General features: G+C 34.7%; 1 protein-coding gene across 7 annotated transcripts in view; it reads left to right on the top strand.

The window, feature by feature from the left end:
* Positions 1-17,236, top strand: part of LOC111044806 (sex peptide receptor) — a 364,455-nt gene that overhangs the window by 213,610 nt on the left and 133,609 nt on the right. For 5 of the 7 annotated variants that reach the window (XM_039436572.1, XM_039436568.1, XM_039436570.1 and 2 more), the window contains one exon: positions 11,967-12,216. The gene's annotated coding sequence lies outside the window, so the exon portion shown is untranslated. The remainder of the gene's footprint in view (positions 1-11,966; positions 12,217-17,236) is intronic. The other 2 variants (XM_039436574.1, XM_039436573.1) reach the window with 1 other exon arrangement.

Raw genomic sequence — 17,236 nt, 5'->3', positions numbered from 1 at the left:
AAATTTCCCTCATAAAGACCCGGTTGCACAAAAGCCGGTTGAATTTTAATCCTGATTAATTCCACGTGAACTTAATCAGAGAAGACCATTTCAAAAAGATCGATCTACTGGAATTAATCAGGATTGAAAATAACCCGGCTTTTTCGCAACCAGCACTAAGTACCTGATTGAATGATTACAAAAGTTCAACTTTGAGTCATAGTCATAATTTTTACACAGTCCCACTCACCACAAAGATGAACTCGCTCACTCACTTCCATCATCAACAGACGACGAAATAATTATTATCAGATGTTTTTCCAAGGATGAATAATAATATATCCTTTTTCTGTCTTTCAGCGAGTTTTCTCAGGGATGAGACCTTGTTCAATCGAATGTGCATATTATAAACCAACTATGTTCTGAATTTCGTGAGAATCGTTAGAGCCGCTTTCGAGATCCGGTGAAATACAAACATCTGAACATCTAAACATCTACACATATAAACAGAAATTGCTTGTTAAATAGTATAGGATTACTACAGTAATCAATTGATAATAATAGTTTGATCAATCAAAACGTGTATTGGATGATAAATTAAGATGGTAGGCTACTTTAAATATAAGAGCATTGTCAGGAAACTGGTTTCACAACCACTGGAGAGAAGATCTGGACAGTTTGATGATGATTATAATTGGTAATTCATCGTCTAAAGATTATTACTTTCACAGTTGTAACATATTTAATTTGGATTGATTAATAAGAATCCCTAGCAAAAATATTTATAGGTCTAAGTAAAGTAACTGGCTAATATCACCAAAGAGATAACATAAAGATTAGATAATATCAGATTGTCCTGGCTAAACTGTACAACAGCCTAAGAGGAATCGAAATAATTTTTTGCTAATATATAATATATTATAAAATATTGAAGGTTGAGGTTAGGCATAAACATTTAGTGATCGGCGACCTAACGATCGACCGAGCCATGCAACGTAGAATCTGACCAAACACCTTGGCAGAAATTTATTGTGGCAAAACGGTATGCAATTTGAGGAACTAAAGGTCTCACGTGGCTAATTATTATGATGCATGAAACAAATAATAACATATAGAAAATTAACTAGCATGTAGAGAGCATATTTAAAAACCCAATAAAAATAATTAAATGTATCCAGGAAATAGGAGGTTACCAGGCGCATGAATACTGAAATAATTTGCATGCACCAATCACATAATGGCAATTGATAGGCGGCAATAGTGAGCCGATTCAAAAATATTTGTATATATTTCTACAAATAAATAGAATTTGTATAAAATAGTTGTATAATCTATGTTTTGGATATGGCCCGAAGGCAAAGAAATTATTAAATATACAACATAAGTAATAATTTGATATTTTAGTACGGTCTATTCGAACCTTGAATGGCGGAGGACTAGGATATTCAAATTTTATGTAAATTTAGAAATCGGAAATGAGAATTGTAAAATTGAGAAAGGAGAACCGACACTCGCCTGCCAAATGCCACCATGAGAGGTCCCTAAATATTATAGAGCGTAATACCTTGCTATAACTTGTAAAAATTCAAAGTTAGATTGAATTACTAAATTTCTTATAAGACTTTGTGATGCTCTTATAGAGCAAAAGTCATTTTCATTTTTTAAAATAATTTTGTAACCCCTTGGAAGAGACGACTCCGGCTACCATAGTCCAGGACCACCAGGAGTTGGATCGACATCAGCAGCTCATAAGAAAATTTCGACACGTGAGTGAGAAATATTGAAATAGTGATAGGGCGCCCTCAGTGCTTCGAAATTACATGAGAATCAAAGCTAGCTCGTCGAAAGGGTTTTCTCATAAATTAAGAATTCAGTAAAAAATACTTGCGCAAGTAAATATAGTATTGAAGGTATTTTATTAGAAGAGTAACGAGTCAATACATATCAGAAGTTCTATAAATCAAAGAAGTATAAAATCTAGGCTAGTAATACATATTCATATGATCTTTAATTTCTGCAATATAATTTGCGATAGTTTGTTGTAGCTCTGATTCACTAGATGAATCGCTCTATTTATTCCGTCAGGTGCCGAATCTTGCACCCTGAGATAAAATATATATTCATTGCAAAGAAATCTATTAGATACTATAGAATTTAATATATATATATATATTTGGATTATTGGTTGTCAATTTATCGAGCTGATTTTAAGGAATCTATTTTTAATGGAATTGTCCAAGTCGACAAGTATTAGCAAGCTAATATCGCAGCTACATGCAAAAGGATGCATATGAGTATAAAATAAAAGCACATGGTAACATTTCGTGCTATAAAATTTAGAGAATAGTATTTAGCCTGTGATATTTTATTGATTACGATTATTGTTCTATTTTTATATTATATATTTTTTATCGCTCTATATATTTTTTGCCCTGATTTATTTTTGCAATATTTGTCAATATATGTATCAAATTGTTTATGGTGTGCAATTTATTTTAATTCCTCAATACTATAGGATAAGTACCATATATATATTTATTTTTTAATGAATTATCAGAATTATTGTGGAAGCTCATATCTGGGCCTATAGAGATCTTTATGAGGCTGTATCCTAATAAAAACCACGACCTAATTTTTATAATTATATTAAAATATTTCATGCTCTACCGACTGATGCCAAGCAGGAGGCTAATCGTTATTTAAATATAAAAAATAACGTGACACAGTGTACTAGTATGATACGAGATAAGACAGCACAAAAGAACGTGGATGATGTTCGTGCTGATTCATAGTTAATTCAATATCGAAAGAACGTGGCCTAGTCAAGATGTAATCAAATTTGCATAAAGAACAGCGCATTTCACGTGGAAGTGAATTATACTAGTGCCTCTGGAATAGAATTGCTCCCAAAATTTCTTGAGAGCACACATGTCCGCATGTGCAACAATGAACGAACATTTATTTTTCAGCTGAAGTGAGTAGTTTCTCAGGGCAATTGGAGTAATACGTCATAGCTCTAAATAATGAGACTATCCCAGGGTTATGAGAAAATTGTGCTCCTATAGTATTCAATTGTACCTAGAAGCACACCAATCTCATAAGTCAGAGGTCCAGCCAGTATAGAATGTTTTTGTTGTCACTAGAAGTCGTTGTTGTCTACAATAATTGTAATAGTAATTGAAATTATTTCAGAAATGAAATAGTCAACTAAAAGCTGTTGCATGTACAAATTGATTCGTTTCATTTATATGGGTAAATGGATTCAATTTTCCATGAAGCTCTATCCTACTATTGTACTGTTGTACTAGTGTTCTATTGTATTGTACAATAGCCATCCAAAACCAAATTCTCTTGATCAAAATCAGAAACTAAAAACTAAAATCATATCAGTATCCAGTTGAAGATTCCCGGGATTGAGTACAGATTTCAATTGATCCAATATTGACTCAATTTAAGTCGATACCAGGAATGGCTTGAAGCTAATATGATAGGAAATTCTTGAAAATCGAAGCGGAACAATAATAAAATTGTCGCTCAATGATTGGATTCACTGAATCCGTGTATGAAAAAGTCAACCTTTCAATTAGAAAGAAATGAGTGACAAAGTGACAGAATATAATATATCGCTCGTGCATACTGAAATCGGATAGCTCTCCAGTAGATTGTCCAGTAATTAAATCCTTTTGCCTCATAGTAGGGACGTTTCCAGTTCAATAGCTTTCAAGTAATTACTATTATTAACTTTTTGGTATTGTTTCACAATACGACAGCAAAAAAAAAAAAAAAACAGTAGTTCCATCATTTGACTTTCGGAGAATTTATGTTGAACTTTTTCAATTGACTTCAAATTTGGGGAAAAGTGAAGAAAATGAAGGTTATAACGGTACATTTTGGTACCAATGGAAATTTCATTCACTGAAATGAATTGTTAGGTCTCAGTCAGAAAAACAAAAATATTTGTCACCAATGGTACTATCAGTCGACGATAAAGATAAGACGATAATGACTGGAAAGGCTAAGATTATTGATAACAATTTGAAATGGAAATCATTTTTCAATTATTTAATAAAATAATAATATTGTATTAATTTGAGGTTAGGTTCTTTGTAAATAATGCTTGTCGGCTGTTTCAATAACGGTCAAGCTGAACATCTGCAATTCAATGAGATACTCTCTAACAAAATAATTGCAAGTAGGTATAGCATTCGTTAAGACAAGGACAAAAGGGTTCTGTAATTTAAAGCATGAAAAATAAGGACATGAACGTTAAAAAAAGCAAATATAAATATTATTTTATTATATCTATGTGAGCGAATAAAAATCATGAAAACACAATAAAAATAAAAAGGAAGTGAGATCTGATTTTTCTAGGCGCACTAACACAGTAGTACTTTTGTACAAAAATCGGATGATATACCAATCAGAGCTCAGTATTTGTTGGGCGCTAAAAAATAATCAATTCAAAAGTCTCCACGTGGTCTTTCTCAAAATTATAAAGATCTATAATTATTGTAGAATACGTGTAAGCCCGTATCTAGCATAAATTAAAATTTAAGTGTAAAAATATCTATGTAATTCAAACGAAAAATTCCAAATGGAAAATTTTGAGCATGAAAATCTCTACAATTAATGTTCAGTAATATTTTCACAAAAATAAGCTCGAAATTCGAGAAATTGTGATTATTCAATTGCAAACTGTTGGCAACTGTTGATTCTATTCTATATGAAGAGGTAGCATACTTCGTGTGTCTCCAGCGTTATTGTCTTGTCACTCGCTGGCTCAGATTTTTGAATAGTAGACTTGAGATGCGCGTGAACACTAGTGTCAGGTGATCAATTTTCATAAAGGCAAGGTAAGTTGTGTGAGTGCGCCTCTACAGATTTTTTTTTTTTGTTTCCTATTTGTTGGAAGGACACGTTAATATTTTTCGCTGTGGTGTGCACAAGGCTCTATTGTTTTCTCATACTAATTTATTATTGATGAAATATTCATCTCTTCTATTACAAATCAAGAGAGGAAATATTTCATGGAAAGGAATGATGATTGAAATTTGATTGATAGAGTGTGAATCCACAAAACTCTGAATGCTTTGGAAGCATTGACCTTCTCTTAATCCGTGGGATGTGAACCCTAGCAGAACCCACTTCTGACAGCTCAAAATTAATGGATTTATAAATATTTCTCTGCAGTGCATTTTAATAATAATTTTCGTCGTCATCACGATACATTCTGAAATGTTCTCGATAGAAATCGATCGCAGTAATTTAATCCTATTAGGTATGAAAAATTGAAAATTGCATTGGCTATAGCAGACGTTATAGCTGGGATGATAAATTATTTTATGGTAGTGCGTGGAAAAGGAAAGATGAGGAGCGAGAGGGAAAAGAGAGAGCTAGAATGATTGGAGAGAGAAGATGGTGAAAGGAGTCGGCAATGGGGGGGATGGATGGCTTGAAGAGAAGAGGTTGATGGGACGGAGAATTGGTAGAGAGGAGTGATCAGATTAGATTCCTTCATTCATGTACGATACCATCTATATACAGTATATAAAAGTGAAATGGCACTCACTCACTGACTGATTGACTGACTCACTCTCTCGCAGAACTAAAAATTAAAAATCTACCGGACTAAAAACGTTCAACTTTGGTAGGTATGTTCAGTTGGCCCTTGAGAGAAAAAACGGATTTGGAAAAGTTTTCAAAGATACGCCCAAAATCTGCGTTTTTTAACGTTTTCTTAGCTTTATCGAGAACAGATGAACAGAAAATGATCAAATTTAGAACAGAAGCTCAGCTAGGTGTAATAATGTTGTGTTAGAAGGAATTTGCAATAACGTCAAAGATACGCCCAAAATTAATGTTTGTCCAGCGTTTTTTCGCTTTTTCTCAGATTTAGCGAGAAAAAATGAACAGAAATTGTTCTAATTCAGTACAGAAGCTAAGCTAGGGTGTAATAGTGTTGTGTTGGAAGGAATTCTTAATAACGGCAAAGATACGCCCAAAATCTGCGTTTCTCAAGCGTTTTTTGCGCTTTCTCAGCTTTATCGAGAACAAATGAACAGAAAATGTTCAAATTCGCTACAGAAGTTCAGCTGGGGTGTAATAATGTTGTGTTAGAAGGAATTTGAAATAACGCCAAAGATACGCGCAAAATTAGGGTTTTTTTGCGTTTTCTCAGTTCATTCATCAAGTAGACAGAAAATGTTCAAATTCGGTACAGAGGTCTGAAAATTTTGTGATGAGGTGGAAAAACGATCCTAAGTTTTCCATCCTGCACTAAATAATTGAAATTAGTCGGTGATTGAATCGAGCGACGAAGTTCATTGACTTTCTGATGAAATGAAGCATGCTCAAATGAAAAATGCAGGCGAGCGAAGCGAGCCCGCTGATCTCATTTTTGGACGATCCAGTCGTGGGTGCAGGGATGGAGCCCCCTGGCTGGACGGATATGACGAGCGAAGAGAGCCTGACGGCTAGTATATATATATATATATATAATATATATATATATATATATATATATATATATATATGTGTGTGTGTGTGTGTGTATGTATAAGTGTATGTGCGTCTGTGTACACGATATCTCATCTCCCATTAACGGAATGACGTGTAAGGCCCTTACAATATAAGGATCCGACAGGAACAATTACGATCAAATGCGATTCAAGATGTATAAACGTTTGTTGATAACAAAATTAGCAGCCAAAAGGAAATGTTATTAACATAATTATGTTAAAAACTTTTGTTTTAAACTCTGGTATAAACGCATTATAATTTGTTTACATTAGATCAGATGAAGATCATTATGCCAATGGTAACACCTGTTTCAATTTAAAGTACTTTGAAGATTTTTTTTTTGCTTTTTATTCCGGCTGTTATATCATATGAATATACTCTCGTTAAATTTAATTATATGGAAGTCTATTAATATATTGATAACAATAACTTGAAAATAACAAGGAATTTCCTGTTAAAAACACGAGTTATTAACTTTCGTTAAAATAAATTTTTGACGATTCAGTAAGTTAATAACTCGTATTATTTACTCCGGTGTAGACGCAGCTTTAGTTCTTTCCCAATCATTGATTTGATATTGTAATTTTGGAATGAAATGAATAATAATATTATGTCAATAAAATGTGGTTTATCCTAGCGTTACCATATGGTCACATCTGTTTTTAGTTGACTCATGATAGGCCTACATATCAAGTAGAAAGAACATAGAAGTCCTATCCAAAGAAAGTTTTTTTTTTCATTTCCATTTCATTGGCGATTGATACCCAATAATAGACTTAATCCTGTACTATTGAACGAGTAATTTCTGTTTATATGTTTGTATTCCACCGGATCTCGAAAATGGCTCTAACGATTCTCACGAGATTCAGAACATAGTAGGTTTATAATATAAAAATTCGATTGCACTAGGTCTCATCCCTGAGAAAACTCGCTGGAGGACATTGAAAGGATAATTATTATTTATCCTTGGAAAAACAGCTGATGATAATCATTTCGTAGTATGTTGATGGAAGTGAGTGAGCGAGTTCATGAGTGTGTGGGACCATGTCAAAATTATTACTCAGCTGTTGAACTTTTGTAATCATTCAATCAGGTACTTAGTGCCGGTTGCAAAAAATCCGGGTTATTTTTAATCCTGATTGATTCCAGTAGAACCATCTTTTTGAAATGGTCTTCTCTGATTTGGTTCACGTGGAATTAATCAGGATTAAAATTTAACCAGCTTTTGTGCAACCGGGCCTTTGTGCGGGAAATTTTTGCATTTCTCTGGGAATCAATCTCAATTCACTGTGATTAGATAAAACTTTCCTGTATGAACTATGAATATTATTATTATTTCTTCTCTCATATTAAATTTTTACTTCTCTTCCCCTTACCATAGGTAAAGAAAATTAAAGTACCCCAATTTCTAAATTTCTATAGGTTTCAATGTCCCCTGAATCCGAAAAGTGGTTTTTGGGTATTGGTCTGTATGTGTGTGTGTGTGTGTGTGTGTGTGTGTGTGTGTGTGTGTGTTTTGTGTGTGTAACAGTATTTGCTAGTTTATACACGTATTATTTATTATTCAGAGAGAAGAGAATGGGAAGAATGCAGCAAAGGAAGAGAATGAAGAGAATGATGAGGAGGAAGAGTGGGAAGAGAAGGAAAAGAAAGGTGAGAAGGAGAAGAAGTGAGAGAAAGGAGAGAGAAGGAAGAGGAGGAAGAGAACAAAGGTAGGTCGATGAAGAATAAGGAACAATAGAATCAAGAGAAAAAACAGTGAAGAGTAGGAGAAAATTAGGAAGAGAAAGAAAATGAGAAGAAAGGGAAAGAGTGATTAGGCAACTCGTTTTATATGAATTTGCTACTTCATCCATCAGGTAACGCCAGACCTGTGAGGTCGAGGATTGAATTGAAAGGTTTACTTTTCCGAAAAGATTCCCTGGACCGTCGCATGCTTGATCTGGAAATTGCTTGAACTTCGATGAGCTACATTTTCTAAACTTTACTGAATTTACTTATTCAACGATTGTTCGACTGATTCGGCTTGAATGTCGTCAAATAATGTTCGTTCAAATGCTTTGTTTTAAATGTCGATCACTGGATCAATAATTAAAAGGATCATATCGGTTTATTATATTAGCTGAAGTAATATTCAGTAGGAATTTGAAAAAAGTCCGAAATAGAGCATTGCATAATATGATGTCAGGATCTTCCATTTTATTGAACTAATTCTCACTATAGATTGAAACGTGATGAGGAATTTAGTTCATCTTCCAATTTCAACAGGAAAAATTCATCTGTTTTGTGGACAAAATAATAAGATAAAACTCAACTAAGATTTCGTATTCATCCTAGATGATCGTCATCCGTAGAATCATCCTTTCCTATCTAGAAAACTCAAGCTCAGAAATATAATAATATTATATCATACATATTATGCATTATATGATATATACATACTATGAAGCTAGTTGAACTCCATTTCCAAATAATGTATTTCAAATACGACAGACTATTATTTCAGTGCATGCATCCATTCAAGCTATTACCGTATCTTGAATTCATCCTCAAATCACTTGAATCTGTAAATGAACTTGACAACATATTATTATCAGAGTATCATAGAAACCAATAAGCATCGAACTACTCATAGAGTGTCAGTAGCAAATTTTTAATAATATTCATTGTGGACGATAACACTGATTCCCTCTAAAAGCATCACACAAGAAAATTCAACGAATTTTGATTACTAAGCTTTGGAGCTCGACCCAGATCTTTTCTATCAGCTATTGTGGTTTGTGCTTGTTTGCTAAATGGGAGAAAAAAATTGGGGTGACATTCATGATATTATATGAGCCTGTCAGTTGACTTGGATCTCATAAAATTTAAAATTATCAGTAAAACTTTGATTATCATCTAGAGAGTCAATTTTAGCCTATTATAAAATAGAAAATAAGTCGAAGAGATAAGCTTGATACTTACTTGGGTCCTCTGGGTCTTGTATTGGATTCAGAAAATTAAAATTATGAGTAATACATATTATCTCTTATTGTTAGCGTTTTAGCGAAGCACACTTTGGTAAACCAATATCAACGACTCAGTATCTAGGTGAATGATTCTGATTGTTTTCATTTTTGTTCTCGATTTCTAGGAAACAAATGGTGTGCTTATAGATGATACAGTTCATATTCTCATCCATCATTCATACGACATTCATTGATTTATCATTTCAGTGAAACTTGATGCTTTGTAAAGCTTTGGGATTCTCCAGCATCAGAAGACATAAGTATCAAGATGAATACAAAATTATGCTGTCTGTTACTGTATGACCTGAAATGACAAGTGAATGGAAATTACAACTTTCTGTCATATCATCTCAACACAGTATCATAATACATCACATATAATGGTATCATAATGTATAATTGATTTCATTAGTAAGAGCAGTTGAGTAGATTATAATGATAGGTATAACCAATGTACCTAGAATACATTCTAAGTATCTTGGGTATAACCATATGGCAATATGGAACGCAAATTTCTGTTTACTCATAAGAGTCTTCTGAAGCAAACTGTCATTGGAAATAGAAATTTGAAGAGAAGATTTAGGCTACCGTTGATTTATTGTCTATACGATTCGTCTCTGCTGGAACTGAAAACACTCAGGAATGAAATGACTGGGAGTAATTATTTGCATAGCTGAAATGGAAAACGTTTTAATGTTTATGGCAAGAGTGCAATTTGTAAGCGATCTGATAAAACGGTGAGCCTCCAATTCAATTGCTGAGTACTGTGCTACTCTGCTACTGTTTAGTTGTAAATATATAAACTTCAATTGTAGAGCTGTTATAGTGAAATTTGTGCAATAAGTTGATAATATTCTACATTTTGAAATTTCAACACTGTTGACCTGAGTGTTGCAGTGTGGAAAATGACTCCTGCAAAATTCATCACATACTTAAAAAAAATGAAAATGACGTTTAATATGATGTATCAAGTTTCAGACTTGAGAAGACAAGCATAATAGTGTAGTGTGAACCAGTACCATAGACTAAATTTTCATCTAAATCCAATGCAGTTATCATGTTGAATTTTGCATAATATGAAGACAAAAATAGAAAGAAAAATGAAAATCTCAGTACCCTTCTTGTATTATTTAATCACATCATGTTTCGGACATTGATCAAAACTTGAAATTGGCATCAATGTCCAAACATGTTGTGATTAAATGATTCAAAAAGGGTACTGAGATTTTTATTTTTCTTTGTATTTTTATTAAAAGTAGCCCTATATCAGAAAAGAGATATGAAGACAAAGCCTGCACAACCAAGTCTAATCTTACGTACCAAAGCGTTTACACCAGAGTTGTCAACTGAGTTTTCAATGAATTATTATGGCAACAGTTCCTTGCCAATTTTGTGAAAAGAACAGCCAATTTTTTATCAACTTGTGGAAATTCTGATTCTCAACAAACGTTTGTTTCTCACTCAGAGTGGGTAACACTGGCAAAGATACCTACAAAATGTTCCACGACGACTACGCTCTCTGGGCAAAAAACTGACAACTTCTGTTGCTCTACATACCGAAAGTATTATCACAGAGGAAAGAAACACTACTTATGCTTATTCCGTGGTATTATGTTTTTTTTTACTATCACTTCTCGTCACTCTCCTTCTCCCTCACACAATCCCAATATTAGGCTATTATCCGTCTCACCTTTTTGCAACTACTTGTCATATACTCGGAGAGGAGATTTCACTGGTTAAGCAACTACTTGAACTTGAGAAATTGGATGGACATCTATTACACTTCAATTCATTATTCGATATCTTGAAGGATCATGTTCCATTCTTATAATATGAATTTAAAAAAAAATTCAGAGTCAATAGCTCCAGCTATTAGTATTTCTTTCGATTTTCATTAGAGAAATGATCAATCGAACAATGTCAACATTTTTCCACTGCACAATAATTACAGTAGAAAGTTGAATATCTATTAATTATCGAAATAATTGGTGGTTACAGTAGGTAAGGAATGTTTGTTTCAGACCTTATCCGTTCTGACCCCTGGGTTATGCCTGTTCTTATACCTAGGCAAGAATGTATTAATTGGGCATGCATTGAATTTGACCCCGAATGATTTAAAATTTTAGCATTATTATAATATACATGAGTTCAACATTAATGTTCGGATACTACTGTTGATCTGAAAACTCAAATTGTTTTTATTGAATTTCACAACTATTCAAACTGATTTAAAAAGCTGCATGGATCCACTCCAATTTCAATAGAGCTTGATATGAGTTGTACGAGATATACCGTAGTCTATTGATCCAAAACATTGTATTGTGTTCATTTTTGGAAATGATTCATAGTGTTCTTGCTCTCACCAATCTCAAAACATTATTAATGGTCTCATGTGAATAGGTAATATATTCTTATATCATTTACAGGTCATGTAATATTCAGTTTGTGTTTGTGTTACAGGAAGCGTCTAGCTATGCGTCTTCTGATTGAAATTCTTATCTTGAACGAGTAACCTCAGCTGGAGCGACCTTACAACGCGAGCATGGAAGGTGGTTACCAAACTCACACCACTTGAGAGCCCCATTCATGGCAGCATGTTCACTCAGATTATACCAGCAATAATGAGGCATTCCTTATGCATTCCTGAGAGGAGGAGTAGTTGAAGCAAAGGTTAGGCCTACATCATTCTACTATCAAACCTTGTTCTAAGGTGAGTCTATTGTTGAGCTTCTACCTCTCATGTTGCTCTGTTGATACTCCCCATCGATAATACTCTCCATTCAAGTGATATGAATTCCGAATTCTTCTACATGTCGTTCGACAGCTGAAATCCCAATAAGTGTTTCTTGTTGCACTGAAGACATGAGTCTCTTTATTTTTGAAATGTATTTGCCTTTCCATGCAGTATGAATAATAATTATAATGAAAATCAATTTAGAAAAATAAACAAAAATTTTATTAAGACTCTGTTACATCTGATGTTTGTTGTAATATATACAGCATGTATTGCAGCACGAAAAGTGTACTGTACAATAATAATCACAAGATATTATTTTATAATTTGTAGATTTGTGCTTGCAAACTTCATGAATGCAAGTCATATTTTTATAGTGAAATAACAAGCCTTCACTCTGGGAAGTAACAATAATTCTTCACAGTGCAAAGTAATCTTTTATTATAATATTATCTGAGCTGCAACTACATCTTTGATGTCATGATGCACAATGATAATTTGCTACTGATTTCCTATCAAAATGTTGCGGCCTTTAGAGAATATTGGTCTCTCATCTACTATGCAGAGAAGCATTCATTGCAAATCACCACCCATCACCCCACAAACCTCTATCAGATGCATTCTGGTGGCATAATCTATGATTGAAAACATCAATTTTCTCGCTGTCAATAATCTGATGGGATGAGTTGTTTGGAAATACTGTGGCTGCCGTCATTATCTCGACTAATAAAGGGAATGCGTAACCAACCAATGAGATGAAACCAGTCATACAGCCACACTACACAGAGCTGTCACTAATCAACTGATATGCTCATTTTAAATTTGCTCAGTGCACTTTGTCATCATGTTCTACATTGTTAATAATGTTCCATCATGGCTCTTGTTCCACTCGTCACAAGAATAAGCAGGAGAAGTTCTGGGAAGCATCATTTATTGAAATTTATATAATCCCAATTCAGAGTTGAATTAATTCACTAGGTTCTCTGAATCAGTTATTTTGGATAAGCTTTTTTACAAGGTGGACACTAATAATTGTTGAATGTGTCAAAATCGTATAATAAATTTTGTGTATTAGGCCAAAACTCTCACCTTTGGATAGTTAAGATGGATTGGTATAATTCAAAGATGCAGTATTAGACTGGTCAGCCTAGAAATTTATTGTCATTGACCTGATTTCTATTGAGGTTACGAACTATAGTGTCGCAAGAAATATAACTCAAATATCACAACTCTGTTTAGTTATTTCAGCCGTATATAACATATTTTTTGAGATGTAAAGGTGCTTACAGATATACGCGCCGCGAACATGAGCAATTCACTTTTGATCAGCTGATTATATCTGTATTTTTATAGAGACGGTAAGATACAGAGATATGAAAAGCTTGACATCAGTTGATTAAAAGTGAATCGCTCATGTTCGCGGCGCGTAAATCTGTACGCACCTTTACAGGAAAGAAAATGCCAGCTGTTCTTGATTGAGATAGCAAGCGCTCTTTCAAAGATGAGGAATGTTGGCCATCTTTCTCAATGAAATTGCTCGGTAGCATTGAAATATATTTTTTTCGAAGCTCCACGCAAGAAGGCCCAATGGCTTTGAAGTTTACGGAGACGAATAAGATATTCCCCATGGAAAGTCGGCTAGAGATAGATATTGTCCACAGTATCCCCTTCCTTCCACACTTTCTCATATTCCAAGCTGAACATCCTTTGTTAGTGGCCCTTATACCTCATTCAGAGCCTCCGCCATTTTATGGTGTGATCGCTACACACAGTGTCCTTTCATGACGCATTTTTATTGACATGGGTCTCCAATACAGGTCAAACACGAGATTTTGATCCTAAAATTGTATCTGGAAATGCTGGTGACCTACATTGAACTAAATGGGGGATTCCTCCAAGCATTAGTTCATAATGAGAATATTTTCATTCACTTTCACAGATTTCAATTGATTTGTTATATTCATTCATACAATGGTAATGTTTGAGTGCATTAAGTGAACAGCTTTGTATAGATGAATTATGGAATCATTCATTTTTTTCTTGATTTTTATAGCACCTAGTTAAAGACTTTTGAGCTATTCGATTTTGACTCAAATTGATAAGAATATTGTTTGTGAAGGTAAAACCCATTGGTTAAGCCTTCTATATTGGTCAAGGAATGGATTGAAGATTATTTATAGCATTGAAGGATATTACAGTATTCTGTCTTTGCACTTCCAATTGAACACTGTAGCACCAAACTATTTCGTGTGGCTTTCTGCGTTGTAGTCTTCTTACTCCATGCACGTTGAGCAGCTGGATTGCTTCCACGTTCACATCTTGATGAAGTCTTTTCTCATGTTTTTCTGCAAATCTTTGAATTTCACTGATGACTGTCGCCACTACCAGTTCACGGTGGAGATCACAGTTCCTGATCTACCAAGGAGCGTCTACACAACCTCTGAGTACTTTATCCCTGAAGAGACACACTGGGGTGTTCCACACCCCAGGGATTTTTTCTATGTTCTGCAGTTGACAATATCAAACAGATGGGAATTTATGCCCAGTCTAAATTGGGTTTGTAGTATTGTCAACTACTCTCCACCACTTCCAGTCAGTAATAGCATTCCACAAGGTCACGAGCTCATCTTCTTCTTCGTTTGGGGTGTCTAACATCCCAGAGTGTCTTTTACGTAGGACTTTTATCAAACACTTTTATTACAAAGATTTACTTGTATTGTCACTACAGATGTGGTATGGGATGATGGATCACATTGGAATAAATGCTATGATCCTCTAAAACTTGAGATTCAAAGCAATAAAATGAAGAGACGTGAGTTTTTGATGAAATTGTCAAGCCATTCGTTCAAACCGGATTAGGAGCTCCAACACTTGGGCGGAACATACATACTTCTAAAATCAGTATAAATATTGATAAGCAGTGCTTTACTTATGATTCTTGTATGCACTTGGAACAAAAATGATTGAGGAATGATGGAGTATGGTCTAAGTACTTGTTTTCTTCATATTTTTCAAAGAAAAATGCGAAATTAAATTGGGGTGTTCAACACCCCAGTGTGTCTACTGTGTTAGCATAGGTAAGTAAAGCATAGAAGTAAAGCATGTTGTTTCTGGAAGCACTGGATTATGTCGATATTGGATGGTCGGGTGCAGCCCCAGAGTTGAATTCCATAGGTCCACACCGGCTTGAGAATCTGCTTGTAGAGAAGCAATTTGTTATAATTCGACAATTTCGATGTTCTCTCAAGTAGCCAGTACATTTTCTTGAATTTTATGCCAAGCTGTTCTCTTTTCTTCTTCACACGCTCCCTCTTGGTTATGTCGAGTGAGTAAACGTGTGTCAGTTCGGCTCCGTCTTCTAACAGATATTTCGTAGGGTTATACAGTTCAATTCACTTCAAATTATACATCTAGTTATTCAGTTTCTCGAGCTAAATTTAATAGTGAAATTAAATTTCTGATTAACTCACACTCTTTCTATTTATCTTGAAAAAACATTCCTAATTCTTCAGTCTACCTTCTCGCCTGAAAAAGTGTAAATCCACCTAATGGTACACGATGGTTCGACCGAACAGAGGCACGCCGAAGAATGAGGTCAATGCTCCGAAGCCAGGGCCAGCTATTTCTGGATCACTGTCTGAAGAGACCCTCCGAATTATTCGACAGCAAATCGAGGAATCTGTGCATCATGCCGTATCTATGGCTGTGAAGTCCATTTTTGAGGAACTTCAGGCATTGAAGCAGGAGAACAAACAGCTGCACGATAGAATTCGTGAGCTAGAGCGGTCTTGTCACCTGAAGGTCGACGACCTCGAGCAATACGGGCAATACATTCAATACGTATTTTTGGGATCCCGGAGAGCGACAAAGAAGACACGGACCTGCTGGCGCTTGATGTCCCAAACAAGAAGCTGAACGTGCCCGTGACTCTGGCGGATGTCAACCGCTCGCATCGCGTTGGAAGGCGTCAACCACCTCAACAAGGGCAAGCGAAGCCTAAGGACCGACCCATCATAGTTCGACTCTGCAGCTACCGGACCAGGAAGATGATCTTCGACGCTAAGAGGAAGCTGAAGGGTTCCGGCGTCACCATTCGCGAGGATCTGACTGCGGAGCGTCTCAAGATCCTCAACGCTGCGGCCGACCGTCATGGGCATAGGAATGTCTGGTCATCGGACGAGAGGATCAAGATCTCTATCAACGAGGGAGGATCCAAGAGGGTCCACACAGTCGAGAGGATGACCGACCTTCAAAAAATAGAGGTGAATTAAATCATTTCAGGATTCATAGACTAAGGTGCCCTTCACTACAATAATAGGAAATTCGTATTAATACATTTCACAGTAGATATACCTTGGCATTTTTCATGAGCTGGCTTTCTGTTCTATAAATGAATCTTTCCACTGCTATTTATGATTTATATATGAGGCAATTATTTCAAACTAAGGAGATCCACATTTGTTAATACTGATTAATAATTTATCTTGATATTAATTCACAAAACTATGTTCAATGCATCAACTACTATACTCCAGAGGGTACTTAGAGAATCATTATCTCTATTCCTACTAATAATTATTACATCTCTTAACAAAATTATTTCCATAATTAATAATTTTGAAAATTCTGAATTTCAAATAAATTGGATGATTAACATACGTTATAGATATGGATGTAATCTATAGGTGAAGATAGTAATCTCTTCTATATTAGGTGTACATAATGATATCTTCTACTGTTGCCACAGCTCGAACAATAGAAGCTAATGTGTGAAGAACTATTGATAGAACAGAGTGGTGGGTAGTCTGTTCATATGCTTATATAGGGGCTGTGTTTCATTTAACTTTATCTTAGACATTCATCTCTAAAATATTACAGTTCTCAATTTACTACTTTTATCGTTATTGCAACTCCCAGTAGTTAATTATACTTCTAATACTATATAATATTTTCCACACTTCACCGTTCAATCCTATTTAAAACTCATCTAAAATAA

This window comes from Nilaparvata lugens, chromosome 10, assembly GCF_014356525.2.
Source record: "Nilaparvata lugens isolate BPH chromosome 10, ASM1435652v1, whole genome shotgun sequence".
NCBI lineage: Eukaryota > Metazoa > Arthropoda > Insecta > Hemiptera > Delphacidae > Nilaparvata > Nilaparvata lugens.
Note: the sequence above shows the minus strand (reverse complement) of the source record. Positions and strands in the feature narration are given on the sequence as shown.